Below are 26713 nucleotides of genomic sequence, written 5' to 3'. Positions count from 1 at the left end.
ATTACAATATGGAAATCTCTTACAGCTTAGAATACTTGCAGATTTTTTGACACTGAAAATGAGACCCCCAGGTCACTGGATCAAGAACAATACTGAATTATTGAAGAGGTGTATTATACTTAGGTTCATGCTTTATTTTGCATGTGAGATTTGTAAGCTAACATAAAAGACAAGTATATATAGCAAATGTTCCTAATCAGTTGTGCTAAACTCATTTTGTTGAATCCATAATTTTTATTTGAACGATTTTTATTGGAAACACAGCTAATTATACAGAAAGATAAGAATTGCTATTTTTTTTGGATATTCCAACTATTAAAAATTGCATCTTTTAACTTTTTAAAAAATTACGTTCAAAATATATGCTATATATTTTTATACCTACTCTTTGTAAGAGGTCATTAATTACATCTTCTAGAATAATGATGTCCCCTAGTTTACCTGTTTTTAACTCTGAGCAATAAGACAGTGTGCTATTCATTTTTCAAGGAATGGTAAGACAATTACGCATGATCTATATGAGTAATTTACTCACTAAATATATAATTTTAGGGGAACATTCTAATACAATTTGTAATACACTTAACTGAGTTTACAGGCACTATAAGGTGTACTACACAAAGGTTTAAAATAGCTCTTTACAAATGCTTATTTAATGTAGCTCAGGGACAAGAAAGATAGACATAACTAATTAAAGGACCAAAGTAGAATGTAAAATGTACCCTTTGGAAATGATGATTAAGCCAAGAGCCAAAGTGACCAAGAAGAGTTATAATAAAGGAGAATCTTGGAGTTTATTTTTATTTTGAGCAGCTCTTTCTCTCTCTCTCTCTCTTTTTTTTTTTTCTTTCTCTCAGATTTAATCTCCTATTCTACAGATAGGGAGACCAAACTCCAATCTGTTTATGTGACATGCAAAGTCAAAAGCTTAGCTAGGGGAGATATGCTCCACAATAGACCAGCCCTCAGTGGCCAGCCTCTCGAATTACACACCAGTGGCTCCTTTGCCCCTTGTGTAAGATGTAGTAACCAAATCACTGACAACTTGGGGACTTACACGCTATGGTCTTGGATTAGAGAAAACTAATGTGCTTATAAATTTTCTCCTTAAAAAGCCACCAGATCATAAATACAAAATTAAATCCAGGGTCCTGAAAGTGTCTTATTTGAGTTAAAGTCCTATAATTTGTTTCATTAGTTTAGTGGAATACCAATATCTTTTTCTTTTTTTTTTTTTTGTAAATTTACCTTAATTTAGTTCTCACTGTTCTAATCAACCTGACTCTGTCTTGATTCTCTGACCTATTCATAATATTTGCTAAGAAAACTTTCACATTGTTCTGTGTAAAAGTACACTCTGATCGTTAAGAATCAGGCATTACTCCTGCCTGAAGATCCATTTTGAAGCAGGTATATAATTATTTCATGGACATAAAATTATTTCTATTAAAGAGACATTTTTATTAATGTATATAAAACTAAAATGTATAAAGATGCTTAATTTTTTTCCAAATGATGTATAAATGTAATGCAATCAAGGTAATGAATAATTTTAAAGGTCAGTTAAACAAACAGCAATGATAAGACAAATAGACCCTAGAATCCAAACCAGTTTGTTAATATCACTTAGCAAATAGAATAATTTTAGTTATGTTTTAAATCAGTAATAGAATGGATGCATTATTTGATAAAAAACATTCCTACAACTGTCTATCAGTTTTGGGAAAAAAAATTTGTATGTGAGATTCAGTTTCAATTGCTTTAAGATTTAAATGGAAGATGGATCTATTAAATTATTATAAATTTAAAAGTTAATATTTTCACTACCATGCAGTCAAAGAGAATTTTCAGTAAGAATATACAATTTTAGTGATTAATAGAAATGGATCCTTCTGTTGCCAAGATTCAGCCTAGCCAGAGACATTCTCCCTGTTTTTTTCCTCTTTCTTACCTTTTACCTATTTGTCAAGTTTCAGAGTCTACTGAATGATTATGTAAATAAAGAAATGAAACAATATTTGGAGCTAGAAGAATTGAATAAAAATGATATTTTATTTCCAGCTCCTGTCTTTAATTCAGAGTGATTACAGTTAGAGGACCCAGAATTTCAGAGCTGAAATGGACCTGGATGTCTCACAGTATAACCTGCTCATATTATAGATTTAGAAGGTGGGAATTCAGGAATGTTTGGTAATTTGCCTCATATCCCACAGCAGAGGCAGATGAGCTAAGACTAGGAGTTTTCTTTCTTAAGTCTCATTTCTGGGCTTCTTGTATTAGGTTAAAGTTAAACTGCATGTGAATCAAACTAATATGATAGCAAACTGGTTCTCAGTTATATTTTTTAATCTTTCCAGAGATAATTTTTTCAAACTCTTTCTTGCTAGAATTTAAATACATATCCACTTTAAACTTAAAATTACCATCAGGGCTATTGGTGTCTCACAAAAAAATCTCATCAATACACTGCAAGTCAGAGATCAGTTTAATGAAGAGAATGCAGTTTAAATTCAGAGCTTTCATTTTCAAGTCATTTGAAACTAGCCAATATATGTCAGAATTTATAAGTTGGAAAGACAGAAAAGTATGGGTAATCCTCTTAACTTCCATATGAGGATGACTGGTACTCACAGATAGCGGAAGTTAAAGTCAGTTTTGGCCCAGTAAGTGAATCTTCTTTCATTTTATGCTCTTACATGACTTCAATAACCAAAATTGGGGCTTTAAAAAATTGATCTGGCACCACTTCACATAAAAAAGTTCAGGAAGAAAAATTCAACTGTCAGTTATAAGTAGGCATTTCAAGCATTCACACCACGCTCTAAGGAACAGTGAGTCATATGAGATTCAGTGTGCAAAGGAAGCTGACATAAAAGGATAGAACAACAATGATGAGTTCCCAAAGACATGCTGTAGGACAAAGAACAATTATAGAGGGTCTATTTTTGGTCCAACAAAATGACGTGGGAATTTAAAGTTAGAATAAGGAATTAGTTCACTCGGCTTTGAATTTAAGATAAAATAATTCACTAGCCTTTATTTTTCATTAATGCTATTATAGTTTATTGAGATGATGCATTACTGAATTCTTAAATACTTCACAGTCTAAAAATAAGTGAGGACAGGAAAGCTACTTTAATTTTGTCAGGAAGGAGGATGTGAAGTATAATAATAATCACATAATTAATATTTTATCTGGTATGGAACTACAGTTCTAAATATAAATAAGAAGAGATATCTGTCTTCAACAGTAATCATTTTGGAAGCACCAGTGCCCCGGAAAGTTGAAATTAATGCCTACGATTGAAGTTTAAGCTGCTTTGCCAGGGAGTTCTAAAAATAGTAGCTAGAGCAACTTAAATCTTTAATTCAGCTAACCACCATTTTCCTGTTCCCTTATTTATAAATGACACCCTTTACGTTCCAATTATGGGAAAGGTTTATAGCCATTTGTAAGAACACAACAGTGACTATGTGAATCAGAAAACAAAGAACTTTACAGAGGAAAGGAATTTAGTTCAAAAGAGCAACTTAGCCCTATTACTTTATACATGAAACATAATTTGTTATATATATATGCTGCTGCTGATGCTAAGTCGCTTCAGTCGTGTCCGACTCTGTGCGACCCCAGAGATGGCAGCCCACCAGGGTCCCCCATCCCTGGGATTCTCCAGGCAAGAACACTGGAGTTGGTTGCCATTTCCTTCTCCAATGCATGAAAGTGAAAAGTGAAAGTGAAGTCGCTCAGTCCTGTCCAACTCCTAGCGACCCCATGGACTGCAGCCCACCAGGCTCCTCCATCCATGGGATTTTCCAGGCAAGAGTACTGGAGAAGTCGCCGTTGCCTCTCCTATTTTATATATATATATATATTTATAGTTAAAACAAGATTAACCATAGATGTTATATATTTGTGTGTTTGTGTTTTTGTGTGATGTTTGTGGCTAATACTAGCAAATTAAGGATATTAACAAATCTTATAAGAGCCACTTGTATTAATTTAACATTCCTAGTCCTCTGGCCAAGGGAGCAAAAAACATGTGGGATAAGTTCATACCCAAAGGTCCCAAGGAAATGACTTTGTAAGTTTGACAGATGCCCAAAAGTCCATCTTTATCAGTAGTTTGTTAGATTGCCTTTCAAAGTTTTCCTTTATTCAGAAGTTATTTGGAGTTATATTATGTATCCTTCTGTGAAATCTTTCATATGATTGTTAACACATTCATATTGTCCTCAACTTCACTGTAAATCTAACATGTTAATTTCATTAAGTCATGAGTGTCCTTCTGTAATATATTCATCTGCCATACCTGAAGGTAGGCCCATCCATAGTTTTGACTGGTGATAGCACAAGTGGTTGGTGTATCATCGTAGGACCCTAGATGACAAGAGAACATTCTTGTGAATTCGGTAATAATATTAGTGGGTAGTGGGATTTTACATAACTTAAGGTTATATGCTAGTGTGCTTTCTTAAAATCACAAACATCTATTTTAAATGTTTCATTTTAATGGGAAGTTGGAAGGTATTGTTTCAGGTAATTTAGGTCGCCACCATTTTAACCTGAAAGTAATCAAGAACTTTGTTCTTGGACCTCATTTGTTAAGAATGAGGATTTTAAGCCACACAGATATGGAGGATGGGGCCTGTTGTTCCAGATCTTAGTACTAGAAAGAAGTGGATGTCCTCAAATGTTCAGGAGAAAAGAAGTTCCTGGAGGAAAGGGTGGCTTGGTCAATGATTCTGAAAATGGAATGACATTACTGGTTCAAACCATATTAAAAAAACCAACATGATCAAACTGAAGTGAATGAGGGGGAAAGAGTGACACAGATCTTGTCAGAGGAAGCTAGAGGCTAGACTATGTCAGTAATGAGATTTAGTGCTCCTTAAATATAGGGTATCACTAACAAATGAGATTCATCCACTGCTAAACCAAGAGTTAACATATATAAATGTAGTTTACATGTCTCTTTTCAGACTCAAAATAATGTTTAAGGCAAGATGTAGCTTGATTTGCATTTACACAGTACTATTTGAATTTCTTTAAAGTACTTCTTTAAGTACTTTAAAGTACTATTTGGGCTTCCCTTGTAGCTCAGTCAGTAAAGAATCTGCCTGCAGTGCAGGAGACCTGGGTTTGATCCCTGGGTCGGGAAGATCCATTGGAAAAGGAAATGGCAACCCACTGCAGTATCCTTGCCTGGAAAATCTCATGGACAGAAGAGCCTGGTGGGCTGCAGTCCATGGGGTCACAAAGAGTCAGTCATGACTGGGCAACTAACACTTACTTACTTACTTGTTTGAACTTATAGTACTTTAACATGTCAAATTTGCATTTGCAAATTTTTATCTCCATTAATTTATATTGAGAGGGTTTTTTTAAAAAATAAACTTATTCATATGAATCATCAATTTGCTGCTACTTCCAACAATAATTTCTGAATTATTGTAAAGGATTTTCATGAAGTCACTAGGGATCCTTGCATGAAAACCTGAAAGTATAAGAAGCTTATGTTAAATGCAATCTCTAATAAAATCTTTTATATAAATAAAAAACATTTGAATTAGTTTATAAATTTTTATACCCTCACATACTTTAATAATTTATAATATATTATAAATGGTCTAGCATATATTGTCATTAGGATAGTGATCATATTAAAGAGATGTGTAGTTTTGCATAAACAGACACTCTGCATATAGTTAGAATCTGGATTTTCTACTAGCTATCTTTTGGAAAAAATAACAAAAAGTCTTGTCAGTCTCAGACTTTACTGGCATTCATATGGAATTCACAAGGTTCAAAGTTGAAGTTTATTTTGAGTACTTTCCCAACTTGCTAGAAAATGCCTCTAGAAATAGACATGACCATTGTTGTTTTTTTTTTTTCTTTTTCTGCATGGTTCTAGACGTTTCATTTTTAACCCCAACTGAAAATGCTGTGAAAGAATATTTCCATCCTTTTGGTGATAAGCTTTAGTAGAAAATAAAAATGTCAACAATTACTTCTGACTACCAGTGACGACAAAGGATGAGATGGCTGGATGGCATCACCAACTCAATGGATATGAGTTTGAGTGAACTCTGGGAGATGTTGATGGACAGGGAGGCCTGGCGTGCTGCAATTCATGGGGTTGCAAAGAGTTGGACACAACTGAGCAACTGAACTGAACTGAACCAGTTAATATATTGATGAGATCATTTGGTTAGTAAACATATTGCATATATTCATAAAATATAATGTATATGTCAACATGGTATTCCACTTCCTCTGAAAACATCAGCATCTGCAGTACCAAAAAATACAAAGAAAATATTATAAAGCCCTAATTAAAATGATAAAGATATCTAGAGAAAATGCAAAAGAAAGTTAATCTTGTGCGAGCAGCACCACTGACTGTTTAGGCAATGAAATAAAAATCAACTAAACCTTAGAAACACAGTAAATAAATGTATTACATAAGAATGTTGGATAAACCTTCTTGATGTACTGTTGTCATGGTGAAGCACAACAATGAAGTTAAAAGAACAAATACACAAACCTAAGTGTATTTATTAAGAGGAAATCAGAAACTTGAAGAAATATATTAGTTAAATTCAGCCAATAGGTACAAAGGCAATCAAGTGGTTTCCAAAATGAGGAATTACATGAAGACACAAACTGCAGTGCCTTCTAGGATAACTTTATGTTTAAGTAATTTTACAACAGTAGAAAGAGAGACATGACCTCTTTCAGAGACTTGTAAGCACCATGAATGATTTAAAACAGTTAAAAGATTATTTTTAAAAAAACACATAATACATGTCATGATATATTTATTATAATTCATAGAATGCATAACACCAACAGTGAATCATACAGTGTTTTTTAATTATTTATTTCTGATTGGAGGATAATTATTTTAAAATATTGTTCTATTTTCTGCCATACATCAACATGAATCACCAGTAGGTATACAAACGTCCCTTCCTTTTTGAATATCCCTCCCACCTCCTACCCCATCCCACCTCTCTAGGCTGTAACAGAGCACAGGATTTTGAGTGGGTATGATCTGTCAATATAGGTTAATTCTAACAAATGTACAACTTTCATGGGGGATATGAGTAATAGAGGAGGGGGTAGGAAGAGGGTTAGTTGGAAAATCTTTTACCTTCTACTCAGCTTTTATAGGAATCTAAAACAGCTCTGAAAAATAAAGTCTTTTTTTTTAAAAAGCACACATACATCTGAATGGAATTATTCCCTTACCTCCTATTTTTAAAGAAAATATGTATTTGATGGGATTTTTGAATTAAAGGAAATGGAAATTTGGAAGTATAATTCTAGGCATTATTAATCTATGTTCTTGGTCATGATGAGAAATGCTGCTCATCCATACCCAGCTTGAAAGCAATAAAACAATCTTTCCTTTCCCTGGACTCCCTAACCAAAAATAGTCCTTTCCTCAAAAACATATAAGCAAAAAGTGGTTTTACTTCAAGGAAGAAAAGTTTAGGGTTTGTATACTTTTTAAACTATATGTTTAAATATATACAATTAAAAACTATGATCCATGTAAACAAGGAGAGCACATCCACTCCTTTAGAAACAAGTGAGGTGAGGACCTAGTAAGAGGAATTAAAATAAAAATAATTAAAGAATTGCGAATAACATTTGCTTGTGGGCAACATCATGGATTACCAAACTGATTTACAGTCATATTCCATGCTGTAGGTTAGCAAGCTCTGCCTCTAGAAAAGAGACATTTAGCAGAGTCAATGAGATCCAGCATATGTAAGAGCTGAAAAACTGCTAAAACTGATAATGAATTTTTGGCCTGTATCCTTAAATCCAATATGCAATAAAGAGTCGGTTATAATAATTGGAGAAATTATTTTAAGTTGACAGCAATTTTTTTTAGACTTAATTTAGTATTAGACAGCTATTCAGGCTTCAAAACAGCTTTTTCATTCTACAAGCAGCACTTTATTAGCAAAGGGTCTCAGGAATACATGGTACCTCTGCTGCATCTAAATGAGAGTAAACAAATATTTTGGCATTGCCTTTTGCTGAACAGGACTACTGGGAGGACCCATTTTTCATTGTAGGGCATGATTCTAACTTGAGAAAGTGTGGTGTCTCTGCTCACTGTGAGAAATCAGTTATTTTTGCATTCCAATTTTATGTGCCAAGTACCTGAACTGAAAATTCTATTATTCTATTACTATGTAAAGTTTAACTGCCCTTTCTACCATTTCATAACCCCTTCTTGATTAGTAAAATTGTCACACTTTGGTCTTTTAAAATTATTTTTGGTTTCAGCTTTTATTATTATTATTGTTTATTCTAAGCTACTTGGGAAAAAGAAAAAATATTGTAAAATATTGGATTGTCACAGAATATATGGAGCTTCCCTGGTTGCTCAGATGGTAAAGAATCTGCCTGTCATGCAGGAGACCACATTATATATAAACATATCATATATATGTAAACATATATACACATATATATATATATGTAAACATATCAGAATGAATATAGACTAATTCTAAAACGAAATACAATTTTTGTTAGGCCATTATTATTATTTATGTTTTATAATAGTAACTTTATTATAAGTTGGTGTTTGCATGCTCAGTTGTGACTGCCTCTTTGCAACCCCATGGACTGTAGCTCACCAGGTTCCTCTGTCCATAGGACTTCCCAGGCAAGAAAACAGGAGTTGCCATTTTCTTCTCCAGAGGATCCTCCTGACTGAGGGATGGAACCCAAGTCTCTTGTGCATCCTACATTGGCAAGCAGATTCTTTACCTCTGCACCACCTGGGAAATCCCTTTGATAACACCACATTAAAGCCAGAAAGATGCTTGCTCCTTGGAAGAGAAGCTATGACAAACCTACATAGCATTTTAAAAAGCAGAGAAATTACTTTGCTGATGAAGATCCATATAGTCAAAGCTATGGTTTTTCCAGTAGTCATGTATGGATATGACAGCTGGACAGTAAAAAAAGGTAGAACACTGAAGAACTGATGCCTTCCAACCATGGTGCTGGAGAAGAGTCTTGAGAGTCCCTTGGACAACAAGGAGATCAAACAAGTCAACCCTAAAGGAAATCAACCGTGAATATTCATTGGAAGAGGCTTTCCTGGTGGCTTAGATGGTAAAGAATCTGCTTGCAATGCAGAAGACCTGGGTTCAATCTCTGAGTTGGGAAGAGTTGCTGGTGAAGGGAATGGCCACCCACTCCAGTATTTTTGCCTGGAGAATCCCACGGACAGAGGAGCCTAGCAGGCTATAGTCCATGGGGTCACAAAGAGTTGGACACAACAGAGCTACTAACACAACACTCATTGGAAGGATTGGTGTTGAAGCTCCAATACTTTGGCTACCTAATGCGAAGGGCTGACTCACTGGAAAAGACCTTGATGCTGGGAAAGACTGAAGGCAGGAGAAGGGGACAACAGAGGATGAGACGGCTGGATGGCATCATTGACTCAACAGCCGTGAGCTTAAGCAAACTCCGGGAAATAGTGAAGGACGGGGAAGCCTAGAAAGCTGCAGTCCCTGGGGTCACAAAGAGTCAGACATGACTGAGTGACTGAACAACAACAAAAGTTAGAAAGTTCAAAAGGACTTAAAGAACCCATTTCATAGCTTACTTTTATGTTTTGAGCAATACTCCATTGAGTACATAGAGTTGTTTAATACAAACTAGTATGTGATTTAAAATCCAGTCATCCAAGATATGCTGAAGAAGAGTAAAATTACAGCCTTGACAAGTGTACATAGTGTTGGTCGTTCAGTCATATCTGAGTCTTTGTGACCCCATGAACTGTAACCTACCAGGCTCCTCTATTCACAGAATTTCTCAGGCAAGAATACTGGAGTAGGTTGCCATTTCCTTCTCCAGAGGATCTTCCTGCCCTAGGGATCGAACTCAGGCCTCCTGCATCATAGGCAGATTCTTTACCACCTGAACCACCAGGGAAGTCAGCCTTGACACATTCATTTAAAAAGTGTATGTATGGCAAAACCAATACAGTATTGTAAAGTAAAATAAAGTAAAAAATAAAAAACAGAAAAATAAACGACCCAATACAGTATTGTAAAGTAAAATAAAGTAAAAATAAAAAATTAAAAAAATAATTAAATAAAATGTGTATATATACACATACATTTTTTTTTCTGAATACTATGGACGTAAACCCTTGGAGAATCTAAATAGAAAAGAATCGTTAAAATTTATGACTTTAGGAAGACATAGTTTGTGAAAATTTATCATGAGCTTTCAAACAAATCATGATTTTATTTAGTGACAATTATATATTTTAATTTATAAAATAGTCCTTTAGCTTTAAGTTTAGAAAACTTGCAGAACTATACAATGATGAAAGGGCATTGACACTTGCCACTTTTTTTAGAATTATCTTTAAATATTTATAAATCAATACTTAAACGCTTGAGAAATTACAGACATAGAAATATGTAACTCATTAATTATTATAGAGATGTATAATTTTTTTTACACTCAAACAGGGTTTGTATTCTACCCTATATGTGTTTTTATAAGCTTAATTTACTTTCTTTCAATTTCACCACTAAGTGTTCTTTTTCTCCTTCTATAGTCATTTTAGTGCCATTGTCCAAAAAGGCAACAAGTAATGGAGGAAGACTTTTGTTGGGAGGCAACAGTGGGCAAGTCTGCCAGTTTCAACAAGAAATTCTGCCAATTTCAACCATTGTTTGGCCATTTAGGGAAATGCTTCAACATTCTGTGTTAAAACACTGAGCAGCCTTCTCATTTACCCCAGTTTGAAAGGTCATGCCTTGGAATTCAGTGAAACCTGAACACTAAATACATTAATGAAAGCATCTTTATTAATTTATCTTTCTTTATAATGACAGTAAAGGGGTAAATATTAGGTTGACCTAAGAATAATAAGACAGTAATTAGTTTCTGAATATTTTCTCTTTGGCAATATGTAGTGACTAACGTCTTCAGAATTTCAGCTCTGATATCTGTTGTGTACTGCACACAAAATCACAGAGTCACTATTAAGTTTTCTTTGGAGACTGGTAGAAAGAAACATTCATTCATTTAATCGTTTATTAAACAGTTTTTAAGCACCTACTAATGTAGACACTTATCTAGGTGCTAGGTATCAGTGGGAAAAAAAAGAGAAGTACCGTACTTATAGAGCTTAGGGGTTAGTGTCATGGACAGAACATAAATAATAACAGAAAATATGTAAATTATAATAGATGGTTTGTTGTCAGGTGATTGACTTTATAGTAAAAAAGCAAGGACATGCTAAAATAGGTAAAGATGAACAATAGGGTTGTAGTGGTATGCAGTGTTGTAGCGTCAGTCACTCACTCCTGTCCAACTCTTTGGGAACCCATGGATTGTAGCCCACAGGCTCGTGTCCATGGGATTCTTCAGGCAAAAATACTGGAGTGAGTTGCCATGCCCTCCTCCAGGGGATCTTCCAGACCGAGGGACTGAATCCCAGTCTTCTGTATTGCAGGCAGATTCTTTACCATCTGAGCCACTGGGGAAGGGGTGTAGGTATATTTGTAGGTTTATTTTAAATAGTGATTAGCTTAAGCTCCAAAGAACAGCTTTTATCTGAGCAAAGGCTACAGGGAGGAGACAGACTTAGGCATATGGGTATCTGAGGGAAAAGTATTCTCTGCTCCATAAAAGAAACTCAGATACAATTTAATCTTATCTTAAATAATGTGTTGACCTTCCCTTAAACTTACACCAGTTGATATCAGAAGTACTAGCAAAGAAATCAACTTGTTTGGAGGTAAAGGACTCAATTAAAAAAAAAAAAGAGCTACTAAAATACAGACTCTAGGAACTATAGGCCCACAAATAAGAACAATTAGTGCTTTGTTTTTATATTCAGGTGCTATAATGATGCATATGTAATGAAGAGTAGAGAACAGGAGGCATAATAAACATCAATAGTAAGTTAATTAATGCATTCAAATAAATATTCCTTCATTAATTTTTATTACAATTTTATATCAATAAAGTAATATGATACACAATGATCTTTGTTTTATTTATTGGCCACACTATGTGCCTTGAAGAATCTTAGTTCCCCAACCAGCGATTGAATCTGTGCCCCCTACATTGGAAATACAGTGTCTTAACCCCTGGACTGCCAGGGAAGCCCCTGATCTTTGTGTTTTTTGTTTTTTGTTTTTTTTTTACCACAAATGTTAATTCCAAAGAGTTATTCAAATTGGAATTGATACACTGTGAGAGCTCTCCAGATAGAAAAGAGTACATATTGCATTTACAGACTATTTCCCTCACATGATAATAAAATTATGCAACTATGTGTGGAAGAAAAAAGGACCAGTGTGTGGGAAAAATGATTTAATGGTTTTGAGTAATTAGGAGCAGGGTGTTGTCTCAGTGTAAAAAATCTAACTTTTTTTTAAAGAGCACATGCTATTTCAAGACCTACATCATAGCTACACTTAATGAAACCCTCTGAGGACACACTGAGCTGGAATCTCCTGCTTCTAAGTTTGGATCCCATAAACTAAATTTATTTATCTTATTCTGGCTTCTAGCATCAGAAACTACATGCAACATTGAAAGGTTTGAATATGTAGTCTTTTATGGTCTGTATGGTACTATAAAGTGAGAAAATTGAGATTTTTGTAGCCTTAAATACATAATCTCTTATGGTACTAGACTTGTGACAGTTGAGAATTTTGTGAACTGTGAGCTTTCGGGGTTAATCTGAAAATTTACACAATTAGTGAATTTTTGAAGCATGTCTAACTTTCACAAAAACTCTAATATAAGCTCTTTGATTTGGTATATTTATTTTGAAAGAGGTAGGATGAATCTGCTTCATTAAATATGGAAAAATATTAATTTTATTATCAAAAGACTTAGTAAGAATTCTAATAATCTTTGAACTGATAACATGGAACACAGTATGGGAAATCCTTTTTAACTGTATAATTAATGAAGTTAATTCATGTGAAGAATTCAATTAATTAAAATATTAAACAATATTTAGGAAAATTATTTTATGGATTTCACCCCTGCCAGTTTGCTTTAGACCTTAAACCTTGTTTATATCTCATTTGAAGAATTTCCTATTCAAATTAATGAGCCCAAACATTCTTCAAAGCTTTATTCCTAGTGATATCACTTTCTTTAAGCATATTCTTTTTAGCTTAAAAAAAAAAAAGAACAATTTCTGTTACACAACCATGATAGTTTGGGTGGATTTAGATGCAAGGAAATCTTTCTGTTAAAATTTAAAATGTCAAAGTTACATCAGAGCAGTAAGAAAATATTTCTTACTGCACATACAATTGTGAGCTAAGTAGAATTCATTAGATTATCCCTTATTTCAGGGTTTTTTCTTCTAATCTATAATCCAGGGTTTCTTAAATGTAATAAATATATGCAGAGTCAGAATTATAGAAGTCTGACTCATAAATATATGTCAGAATGTATCTGACTCATCAGCTTTGATCATTTTAGAAAACAACCTAGTTAAAGCATCGGTCCTGATCTTGGGACAAGATGAAGAATGGAGTGACAGCCAGCAGTACAGATTAAGAGTTAATAGGTTCTTTAGTCAGTGCTGCCTTACACTGTGCTGAAGTGGAGCTGATGTTGTCCAGACCCTGGGTCTTGTCTTGCTCACCTTTAACCTCTAACATAGGGCCTGGCATATCATGGATGCTTGCAAAACTGAAGATCATGCTGTTTAAGCCTAGCACCCTTAATAGCAATAATGGCACAGTCACTGAGTTAAACCACAGCTATCCTCTGACCAGATTAAATTCTGGTGTGAACAGAAATTTCCCCAAATAAAATACATTGCAGTGAGAACATATTTTAATTTGATAAAAGGAAGAGCAATTTGGGAAGGTCCTATGGGTATGTTCCTTTTTCTTAAAATGTGGAAGCTTTGTATCATGTCATATCTCTTTAATGTCCCCCATTTATAATAAAAATATTTTCATATTATAATAATATGTATTATATTTCCTTTAAATATATCCTCAACATACATTTAAACCACACCAGACTGCCCCTATCATCCTTCTAGAGAAAGTCCTGAATAACTAGAGAATATGTACCATGCTCATGGTTGGATGGCATTAAGATGTCAGTTCTTGTCAATATAACTAGCAGATTCACTATAGTTCCAGTTATCATTCCAGAAGGAATTTTTGAAGAACTTTCCAAATATAAAAATCTAAATCATTATGGAGAAAAAAGAGCAAATACATATGAATCCCCCTAAGTAGTTATTATGGTTATTTTATGTGTTAACTTGGCTAGGCTATGGTGCCCAGTTGTTTGATCAATCAAACAACTAAACACAGCTAATCTAGATGTTGCTGTGAAGCTATTTTGTAGATGTGATTAACATCTACCATCAGTCAATTTTAAGTAAAGCAGATGATCCTTGATAATGTATGTGATAAAGCCTTCCAATCGTTTGAAGGCTTTAAGAGTAAATATTGAGGTTTCCTAAAGAAGAAAAAAATTTTCTTCAAGATTTTTTTCCATGCTTCTCTTGAATGCTCAAACTCCCACACAATTGCACTCATCTCACATGCTAGTAAAGTAATGCTCAAAATTCTCCAAGCCAGGCTTCAGCAATACGTGAACCGTGAACTTCCTGATGTTCAAGCTGGTTTTAGAAAAGGCAGAGGAACCAGAGATCAAATTGCAAACATCCACTGGATCATGGAAAAAGCAAGAGAGTTCCAGAAAAACATCTATTTCTGCTTTATTGACTATGCCAAAGCCTTTGACTGTGTGGATCACAATAAACGGTGGAAAATTCTGAAAGAGATGGGAATACCAGACCACCTGACCTGCCTCTTGAGAAATCTGTATGCAGGTCAGGAAGCAACAGTTAAAACTGGATATGGAACAACAGACTGGTTCCAAATAGGAAAAGGAGTATGTCAAGGCTGTATATTGTCACCCTGCTTATTTAACTTATATGCAGAGTACATCATGAGAAACTCTGGACTGGAAGAAACAAGCTGGAATCAAGATTGCCGGGAGAAATATCAATAACCTCAGATATGCAGATGACACCACCCTTATGGCAGAAAGTGAAGAGGAGCTAAAAATCCTCTTGATGAAAGTGAACGAGGAGAGTGAAAAAGTTGGCTTAAAGCTCAACATTCAGAAAACGAAGATCATGGCATCCCATCACTTCATGGGAAATAGATGGGGAAACAGTGAAAAGAGTGTCAGACTTTATTTTGGGGGGCTCCAAAATCACTGCAGATGGTGACTGCAGCCATGAAATTAAAAGACACTTACTCCTTGGAAGAAAAGTTATGACCAACCTAGATAGTATATTCAAAAGCAGAGACATTACTTTGCCAACAAAGCTCCATCTAGTCAAGGCTATGGTTTTTCCAGTGGTCATGTATGGATGTGAGAGTTGGACAGTGAAGAAGGCTGAGCGCCGAAGAATTGATGCTTTTAAACTGTGGTGTTGGAGAAGACTCTTGAGAGTCCCTTGGACTGCAATGAGATCCAACCAGTGCATTCTGAAGGAGATCAACCCTGGGATTTCTTTGGAAGGAATGATGCTAAAGCTGAAACTCCAGTACTTTGGCCACCTCATGAAGAGAGTTGACTCATTGGAAAAGACTCTGCTGCTGGGAGGGATTGGGGGCAGGAGGAGAAGGGGATGACCGAGGATAAGATGGCTGAATGGCATCACTGACTCCATGGAAGTGAGTCTGAATGAACCCCGGGAGATGGTGATGAACAGGGAGGCCTGGAGTGCTGCGATTCATGGGGTCGCAAAGAGTCAGACACGACTGAGCAACTGAACTGAACTGAACTTGACCATCTGCGGCCAGAAAGTAGCTGCTGAGTGTTTGGTTTAGAGAAGGGTGAGGATTAGGCAGGTGCAGGTGTAGGTATAGAAACAGTGAAAGGAAAAGGGAGAGAAGACAGAAAATTACCAATTGCAGATTCTACTGCTTTGTAGTTTTTCCCAGAGCAGTTTTTCATGCAGCATTGTGCTCTAGTTGATGAAAATAATCTTATAGGCCGTTTGTGTTTCTCATTTTTTAAGTCTGTAGGTACTTATAAATGTATCTGAGGTAGATGAAAAATATATACATATAATTTACTTCATTCTAGAAGAAAAGTTGTCATTTGAATTAATTAGCAAGTTTCATAACTGAGATCCAAAACTCTTACTGGATCCATCAAAAAGGGAGGTCACTTGAAACTCACACAGCTATATGCAAAATGTGAGCCTCTATGACATTTATCTTATGAATATAGATTAGTTGGTTTTGTACAGGAGAAAGAGTTTGTAGTTTTCATTATATTCTCAAGGTGGGTTATATATCATATAATATTCAAAAACAGAATAAATTATTTTAAACTAAAACCTAAATGAATGTTAACAATCTTATTGTACAGGTATTCTTTCATCATATTTCTGAAATATAATACATAAGATAATAAAGTGGGTACCATTAAACAGCAATAAAAGGCCCTTCAATAAAGACATTTTTTTTTAAATAAGTAACCACCAGAAACTTGGAGTTCTACAATGACGTTTAATTTAATCTTTCTAAATGTTCTTTAAATTTTGAGTTTCCACAACTTCTATAAGTAGTCAAAACTAAAAGTTTCTTGACAGACATCTAAATTTATATCTAACGTAGCATATTTCACAAAGTCCATGTAAGTAACGTGATTAAATTTATTTGTATTATCTTAAGTTAGAAGAAACTGTTTGGATCTGATGGATCATTATTGTTATTCAATTTTGTGCAACATTTGTAATAATAGATCTAATAAAATATAATCCACAGAAGTTCAACAAAATATTTAGGATTCAGGATCACAGTAGACACACGTAAAAACCAGAGCTTTGTCAATGATGACCATTTGATTTTGGGAACACTGTTTACTTCATTGGACTTCATATGTAAAAGAAAGAAAAAAATAATAATTTCTATATAATACACATTTAAAATTATTAGCATGAAGATCCCTTTTAAGTGCTCAAACTTTGTAGAAACGGTGGTTAGCAATGTCAGTTTTATTAAGTTCTGGCATATATTATATGATTACAAAAGTGTGATTAGTCTAAAAACATTACAAATCACTCTTGTTCACTCTCCCTATCCTATGAAGGGGCTGTATTCTAATTCTCTGTAAGTTGATTGAAATAAGCTTTTGCAGAGACACAAGTTATGTCCTCAGTTATTTCCTCTTGTTCACGAAAAATTTATGATGAGCACTAAAATGTTTTGAATACCTACTAAGTGCCAAGGGCTGTGCTAAACATTTTCAATGAATGTTTCTTGGATTCCTAACAAAACCTTTTAAAGCAGTATGATTATCATTTCCATTTGACACAAAAGGGAATTAAGTAGTGGTGAAGTCTGGGTTCATACGTGAGTAACCTAAAGCCAAAGTCCATTAAGCTTCACATCTGTAATGTGGCTCATATTTTAACTGATATTGTAGCTTTTTATTTTTTACAACTGATAAAGGTGGTAAATTAAAAAAAAAAAATTAAACTCATGGAGTAACCTGGAAAGCTAAGGTTATTTACTCCATCACTGTTTTGAAAGAATTTAAGTACACACTACACTTAATATGGGTTGACAGTGGCCTGCTATAGGGTCAGAGGTACTGAGTGTGGCAGTGCTTGCATGGGATTTTTTGAAGAAGTTCCTCATTATCTTCATTACCTCCACCATAGTTTGGCCTCGGGACAAACAACAGGGAGGGAACACAGCCGTGCCTATCAACAAAAAATAGGATTAAAGATTTATGGACCATGGCTACATCAGAACAAGGCCCAGTTTCCCCCTCAGTCTCTCCCATCAGGAAGCTTCCAAAAGTCTCTTATCCTTCTCCGTTAGAGGGCAGACAAAATGAAAACCACAGTCACAGAAAATTAACCAAACTTATCATGTGGATCCTAGCCTTGTCTAACTCAGTGAAGCTATGAGCCATGCCATGTAGGGCCACCCAAGATGGACAGGTCATGATGGAGAGTTCTGACAAAACATGGTCCAGTGGAGAAGGGAATGCAAACCACTTCAGTATTCTTGCCTTGAGAACACCATGAACAGCATAAAAAGGCAAAAAGATAGGACACTGAAAGATGAATTCCCCAGGCTGGTAGGTGTCCAAAATGCTATGGGAGATGAGTGGAGAAAAAACTCCATGAAGAATGAAGAGACAAAGCCTCAGCAAAAACAACACTCCAGTTGTGGATGTGACTGGTGATGGAAGTAGTTCTGATGCTGTAGAGAGCAATATTGCCTAGGAACCTAGAATATTAGGTCCATGGGATCCCTTAGAAGAAATGGAGTAGCCATCATAGTCAACAAAAGAGTCTGAAATGCAGTACTTGGATGCAATCTCAGAAATAACAGAAGTATCTCTGTTCATTTCCAAGGTAAACCATTCAATATCATGGTAATCCAAGTCTGTGCCCCGACCAGTAGTGCTGAAGAAGCTGTTGAATGGTTCTATGAAGATCTACAACCTTTTAGAACTAACACCCAAAAAAGATGTCCTTTTCATTACAGAGGACTGGAATGCAAAGGTAGGAACTCAAGAAATACCTGGAATAACAGGCAGATTTGGCCTTGGAGTGTAGAATGAAGCAGGGCAAAGGCTAATAGAGTTTTGCCAAGAGAACGCACTGGTCATAGCAAATACCCTCTTCCAACAACACAAGAGAAGATTCTACACATGGACATAACCAGATGGTCAACTCTGAAATCAGACTGATTATATTCTTTGCAGCCAAAGATGGAGAAGCTCTACACAGTCAACAAAAACAAGACCGGAAGCTGACTTTGGCTCAGATCATGAATTCCTTATTGCCAAATTCAGACTGAAATTGAAGAAAGTGGAAAAACCACTAGACCATTCATGTATGACCTACATCAAATTCCTTATGATCATACAGTGGAAGTAAGAAATAGATTTAAGGGACTAGACCTGATAGAGTACCTGATGAACTATGGATGGAGGTTTGTATCATTGTACAGGAGACAGGGATCAAGCCCATCCCCATGGAAAAGAAATGCAAAAAGCAAAATGGCTGTCTGAGGAGGCCTTACAAATAGCAGTGAAAAGAAGAGAAGCAAAAAGCAAAGGAGAAAAGGAAAGATATACCCATTTGAATGCAGAGTTCCAAAGAATAGCAAGGAGAGATAAGGAAGCCTTCCTCAGCAATCAAAGAAAAGAAATAGAGGAAAATAATAGACTGGGAAAGACTAGAGATATCTTCAAGAAAATTAGAGATAACAAGGGAACATTTCATGCAAAGATGGGCTCAATAAAGGACAGAAATGGTATGGACCTAACAGAAGCAGAAGATATTAAGAAGAGGTGGCAAGAATACACAGAAGAACTATACAAAAAAGATCTTCACGGTCAGATATTCACTATAGTGTGATCACTCACCTAGAGCCAGACATCCTGGAATGTGTAATCAACTGGGCCTTACAAAGCATCTCTATGAACAAAGCTAGTGGAGGTGATGGAATTCTGGTTGAGCTATTTCAAATCTTGAAAGATGATGCTGTGAAATTGCTACACTCAATATGCCAGCACATTTGGAAAACTCAGCAGTGGCCACAGGACTGGAAAAGGTCAGTTTTCATTCCAATCCCAAAGAAAGGCAATGCCAAAGAATGCTTAAACTACCACACAACTGCACTCATCTCACATGCTAGTAAAGTAATGCTCAAAATTCTCCAAGCCAGGCTTCAGCAATACGTGAACAGCGAACTTCCAGATGTTCAAACTGGTTTTAGAAAAGTCAGAGGAACCAGAAATCAAATTGCCAACATTCACTGAAACATCAAAAAAGCAAGAGAGTTCCAGAAAAACATCTATTTCTGCTTTATTGACTATGCCAAAGCCTTTGACTGTGTGGATCACAATAAACTGTGGACATTTCTGAAAGAGATGGGAATACTAGACCACCTGACCTGCCTCTTGAGAAATCTGTATGCAGGTCAGGAAGCAACAGTTAGAACTGGACATGGAACAACAGACTGGTTCCAAATAGGAAAAGGAGTACGTCAAGGCTGTATATTGTCACCCTGCTTATTTAACTTATATGCAGAGGACATCATGAGAAACAGTAGGCTGGATGAAGCATAAGCTGGAATCAAAATTGACCAGAGAAATATCAATAACCTCAGATATGCAGAAGACACCACCCTTATGGCAGAAAGTGAAGAACTAAAGAGCCTCTTGATCAAAGTGAAGAAGGAGAGTGAAAAGTTGGCTTAAAGCTCAACATTCAGAAAACTAATATCATGGCATCATTCCCATCACATCATGGCAAATAGATGGGGAAACAGTGGAAACAGTAGCTGACTTTATTTTTTGGAGCTCCCAAATCACTGCAGATGGTGACTGCAGCCATGAAATTAAAAGACTCTTACTCCTTGGAAGGAACCTAGACAGCATATTAATAAGCAGAGACATTACTTTGTCAACAAAGGTCCATCTAGTCAAGGAGATGGATTTTCCAGTGGTCATGTATGGATGTGAGAGTTGAACTATAAAGAAATCTGAAGGCCAAAGAATTGATGCTTTTGAACTGTGGTATTGGTAAAGACTCTTGAGAGTCCCTTGGACTGCAGGTAGATCCAACGAGTCCATCCTAAAGGAAATCAGTCCTGGGTGTTCATTGGAAGGACTGATGTTGAAGCTGAAACTCCAATACTTTGGCCACCTGATGTGAAGAGCTGACTCATTTGAAAAGACCCTGACCTTGGGAAAGATTGAAGGCAGGAGGTGAAGGGCATGACAGAGGATGAGATGGTTGGATGGCAACACTGACTCAATTGACATGAGTTTGAGTAAGCTCCAGGATTTGGTGATGGACAGGAAAGCCTGGTATGCTGCAGTCCATGGGGTTGGAGAGTCGGACAACACTGAGAGACTGAGCTAACTAACTACACTTAAGCTAAGATTCTAGGAACAGCATCCCTTTGCACTAGGGATGACATGGTAGCAATCACCAATTGAAGAGGGAAGCAGAGTTATTCAGAGCATGAGTCAGGATTGAAGGCCTTGTTTTGCCACTTGATAACTGTATGAACTTGGGCACATTACTTAGGAGCTCTGTGCTTTAGTTTATGAGTTTCATACATGCAAACAAGGATAATATTTCCAGGGCTTTGAGGGAAGATTAAAGGAGTTTATACATTAGTAATTAATAATGTCTATGGCACATAGCAAACCCTCAAAGAATTTACCTAAGTCAGTAGCAGCAAGCCACGCTTTAAAACAGGGTTCTGGTGTATGAATGCAGTGTGCACAGGTTCACCTTCTGTTGACCTTGGGAAGGAATGCTGCAGGAGGGAAGGCAGATCCTCCTGTTACAGGTTGCGGCAAAGGAGGCCAACTCTCCTATAGGAATATTAAGATAGATCCATCCAATAATGAAGGCTTCCTCTGATGGCGCAGCAGTAAAGAAACTGCCTGCTGATGCTGAAGACTCCATTTGGATCCCTGGGTTGTGAAGATTCCCTGGAGGAGGGCATGGCTACCCATTCTAATATTCTAGACTGGGAAATCCATGGACAGAGGAGCCTGGTAGGCAACAGTCCATGAGTTCCAAGAGTTGGACACTACTTAGCAATTAAACAACAGCAAAACCCATCAATGCCTCCTTCATTCAATAACACATCCTCATCTTATATTGTCAAGGATCAGAAAGCAAAGCAACCTGACAATAAATATATGTATTTACCGAAGTAAACCTGACAATTCCAAGATATTTTAGTTAACTGGGACTTTAATAAAATTGTGTTTAACACATTTAAAATGTAGCAATGTCTTTACTAAATATGATATGATTGTGGTCTAAAACATACTCCATTCCAGGGAATTGCATCAAACAACTATATCTAAATTTCTAAAGCACAACTACAAAAGTTATATTTTTGCCTTGGCTAATAAAGTTTACTGTCATGTCGTAAAAAAAGATTTGAAATGAAAACAATTTCATTGAAATGATTTTTCAAAGAAATATGTAAATTGATTAATAAAATATTTAAGCCTATTACTCTAATGTTAGGTCTAATAAAAACAAGTCTCCTATTTTGCCTCATATTTGAAATGAACACAATTGAGTAAAAAAAGATCAACAATTTTGTTTTGCTGGCATTCTTTCCCCAGCGTTTTAATCCTCCTTATTATCACATTATTTATTCTTCTCTAGTACTTAGCGAAGTTCCAATTTTCCCTTCAATTTATCCTTGGAAGGGAAGCAAGACTGAAGTTCATGCACAGATATCTGCATAATAATTGGTGTCAGGTTAACTAATGGTTATGGGTTCAAACTAATACTCATTTGTAAAATGTATCAAATCAGTGCATGGATATAAGACAAATTTACTTAGTTTCCATTGAGAAAACCAAGTCTGTGTGCTCATGAATATGCTAATGACCCCCCACTGACTAGGCTGGAAGGAGAGGGACAGACACCTTGTAAACCTTCTAGCTGCTATTTCACTATACCACTTGTTCTTGTCGCTATGATTTATGAGAAGCACAATCGGGTCTGAGTTAACCTAAGCCAGAATAGAGAAATAATGACAGATTTATACACAAGTTTATCCCATATTAACATGTTTTATTTAAAAAATATGTTCCATATTGACAGATAAGATTTCTCTTATTGGCTCCATCCAACAACTGCAATAAGGTATAAAACCTTAATACCACAGGGTTGGGTTGGTTAATTGTTTATTTAGATTTCTATTGGGTTGAGTTTGGGTCCTATTAATTGGTTGTAAGGTAGAAAGCATATGATGCATTTAACTAAACCATGAAGGAAGAAAAGGATTAAAACTTGATTTATATTTAAAAGTAAATACACCCCTTTGGCCATTTTTGCAAGTGATAATATATTGTTGTGTTAGTTTTGCATGATACTGTCTTTTTTAAGTAAAGAAATTTAAGGGGAAAAAAGAAAGAAATATGTTCTGGTAAAGTATTTGCAACTTATTTGATAATAATACCAGCAACCTAATAATCATAGAACCTAACTCTGTCACAGACAATGATTCCATTTTATTTTTTAATATTAAGAAGACTTTTATTGGGCCTCTAAAATCCATTTATTAATTTTTTGTAAATAACATTAAAGTTAAAAACAATTTGATTTTAAGTTACTCAAATATGAAAAATACATATTACTTAATTTAATCTAATTTAATGAACAATATTGTAACTCAAATTAGATATGAAAAGATAATCTGGATTTATTGAGGACGGAAAGTTTAAGTTGTTTAAGCTGGAATGACAATAGTATGTATAAAATAATATCTTATTATTTAAATGGGTTTTGTTGATTTAATTATCATATATCTAATCATATGTTCTTTTTCCTTAAATCACACTAGATCAATATTTACATTCCAAATTTTACAATTAAATGTATTCTATATTATGCAATTTTATACTAGTTAAGTCTATATATCTTCAAAATTATTAACCAACTTATAAGTAGATAAACTAAAATTAAGGTATGAACACTATCCAGTTACTTTGAGTTACATAACTATGGATTGATGAAAGAATTTGGGAGGCATGATTGTCCATGTGAATAAACGGGAAAGTGTGTGAGATATGGCATTAGTAGGCAGACCCTGTGTCTCTGGTAAACTTTTATTTTCCATTTAACTGCATCAGAGCATTTTCTGGTATTAAATGAGAGAATTTCCTAAATTTAATAGTGCAACAGCAACATGGTAGTAGTAATTTGGTAGAAAAGGAAAGATTTCCTAAGAAATTATAGACATTTATATAGTACATCCCTAGACTTCAGAACCAGATACAGACAAATCTTTTAAACAAGTATATACTGACTTTCCATCTTAAGTTCATTCTCTGAAAGTCTGATTAAGTCAAGAACTAACAGATGCTGCAAGTTTGACTCTTTGAGTGTCTGTCTTTAACACCATTGCAATGATATAGCTTATGTTTATGGGTTAAAAGCTTCTCTGAATCATAAACAAAGATAAGGAATGAAACCAATGACTTCAAATAATGTTCTTTAAATATATTTGTTTTCTGAAATGTTGAGTATTATCATGGTGTCTCTAAAAACAGAATTCTTTTTTTCAAGCTGTGTTCAATGTCATACACAAACAAGTTTTGTATAGTAAATGCATATTTTGATCTTTAAAGTATTTTGTTAATTGTTCTATAGCAATCACTAAGGCAAGTCTTAAAAATTAAGTAACTCTCAAATTTTAACTATGGAGTTAAAGGTTGGAAACAAAATATTGCTATAATTGTTACAGATATGATCTAAATTAGAAATATGTAATAATACTATTAACTGAATTTTGATTAGATTATACATGTTTATCAAATAATTTTTCCATGCTAACATAGAGCTTATAAAGTAAACGTCTTGTTCTGATATTATTTGAATTTTTTATGGAAGTAAATATCTGTTATGCGTAAAAGAATGATAGACTATGTACAAGTGAATGTGAATGTTCTCATATGTATGCTAGGTGTTGACGCAATTTAAAGTTCACTATATCCTAGGCATTACCAATGAGAAAAGTATATACACCTTGGCCATTCATTTAACATAGTCTTAAAATTACAGACCCAAGTCTGATTTCTTTATAATATTTTGTTATTCATTTTTTTCCAAGTGAATGAAAGATCTTATGTATTCTAAAAGTGTACATATTTTATCTAACAAAATTATATTTTGGCATGTGCCAAGATATACTGGGGAAGAGGAGACTTGTAGCAATAACCAAAAGCATATTCTTAAAGACAACCAAATATTGCAGGTAAAACATATTTTAGCTCACATTACCCATGTAATTTCTCAATTCTATATTTTATCTTACATATTTAGAACTGACATTAGATTCTGTGCATTCATTTTATGATCTTATAGGGTAATAGCATCCAGAAACATAAATTAATTCTTTATGGCTGAAAGCATGTATCAGTGCTCTGATAGTTCCTTACAATTAAAGAAAGCAAACTGTAGAATATAATAATATGAATTCTTATTTCAAATTTTCAATGATTTTCTCAAATAATAAGCCTTTGCGAAAAGATCCACAATATTCATTCCTGAATATTCCACACTATTATTTGAAAATAAAAATTATAAATCATTATAATTATTACCAAAAATAAGCTATTCAAGAAAATTGTGGGGTTTTGGTTAGCAACTAGAGATTAGAGAATTTGAGGAAGTTTCTTATTATAAAATATGATATTAATTTAATGTAATTCTCCTTCTAAGAAAATAAGCTAAAAGAACTGCTATTTTTAGGTTTTGTTACTACCCCATGACATTGGGTTCAGCATTTAATGTGTTCTTTCCATTTCCTCCCCTAATTATCTAATGGCTATTTACAAAGTTACATTCAAAAACAATATCCATTTCCACAAATGTGTCAAGGAACTTAGTACAATTAATGAATGACAGGAGATAGGAAACCAGCCATAATATTTTTTAAAGAATCACAAAAACAAGACTTAATTGAAGTTTCCATTATTTGGAGAAATATATGGAAGAATTGAGTAGAAACTTATAAAGGAATTACTGAGAATGAGTTGGTGGTCCAGTGTTAATGTGCCTGATTATGGATAAATAAGTACAGAATTTCTCCATGGAAAGGCATTTTGCAGATTATAATTTCATTTGGGTATGAAAATATACTAAAATTATGTCAATCAATATAATTTGAACCCAAATCTGACATCTAATTTTCCTCAGCAATAAATCTGTCATGTCTCTATACGAACATCTTACAAAGTAGACACTCATTTCTTAAACTGTCCAATTGTCTGTACTGTCGAAAGAAGCATTAACAGATGTTTCATCTCAACATTTCAGTAAGTTCTATCCTGGAAATTACTTTTTTTTAAACACACTTTAATTTCTCTTTAACAATCTGATATACCCAATTGGGAAATCTTTGCTATTTTCTTTGTTATCTCAATATCACACCCTCCCAAAAAAGCTTGCAGAAGGTTATCAGACAAATGGAAGCAACACATTCTATTACTTCTTAGCTATAAAAAGCTTTGAAATTAGACTTAATATAGAAATACCAACATTTTCTCAACCTTAGTTTTTTTTCCTTTGTTGCCCACCCCATGATCCAACACAGCGGAAACAGTTCAGGGTTAGTCAAAGAGATTTAAACACATCTGGCAACAGCGAACAATGAAAATTCCATTAGTTCAGTAGTTCGAGATGTATGTGTAAATAGAGGTAGAAGGCAAATAGAAGACAAATATAATAAATCCAAAGTTATTACTTTTCCTTAGATTCTCCATTGTGTTTAACAGCAGAGTGAGTGAGGCTCCAAGATCCCCATAAGTATTTTCTCACCCCCCTTTTTAAAACAGTGATTATATGGAAAGTTTAAAGACTCTTGTGGGGGAAAAATGTTTTCCAGCTGTCAAAATGTAAGCTTAGCTAAGAGTAGAACTAATTTTAAAGGGCATTGTTCCCTGATTAAGATATTTGTTCAGAAGTATGGCTTTAAATACATTTAGATGTTTCATTACTTCCCAAATTTATTTTCTAGCGTAGCACTGTACCTAATATTACCTAGTAGTAACAGGTATTGTGTACATCTTGGGGAGATATACTGTCATTTTTCTAACACATGAAATAAATGTAAATTGTTT

General features: G+C 34.7%; 1 protein-coding gene across 3 annotated transcripts in view; it reads right to left on the bottom strand.

Moving 5' to 3' along the window:
- Window positions 1–26713, bottom strand: part of CALCRL (calcitonin receptor like receptor) — a 126424-nt gene that overhangs the window by 99240 nt on the left and 471 nt on the right. Inside the window, exon 2 of one of the 3 annotated variants that reach the window (XM_069577031.1) lies at window positions 4311–4378. The exons of the other annotated variants lie outside the window; for them this stretch is intronic. The gene's annotated coding sequence lies outside the window, so the exon portion shown is untranslated. The remainder of the gene's footprint in view (window positions 1–4310; window positions 4379–26713) is intronic. 3 annotated transcript variants of the gene reach the window in all.

Source organism: Ovis canadensis, chromosome 2, assembly GCF_042477335.2.
Source record: "Ovis canadensis isolate MfBH-ARS-UI-01 breed Bighorn chromosome 2, ARS-UI_OviCan_v2, whole genome shotgun sequence".
NCBI classification, from domain to species: domain Eukaryota; kingdom Metazoa; phylum Chordata; class Mammalia; order Artiodactyla; family Bovidae; genus Ovis; species Ovis canadensis.
This window is presented reverse-complemented; position numbering and strand designations above follow the sequence as displayed.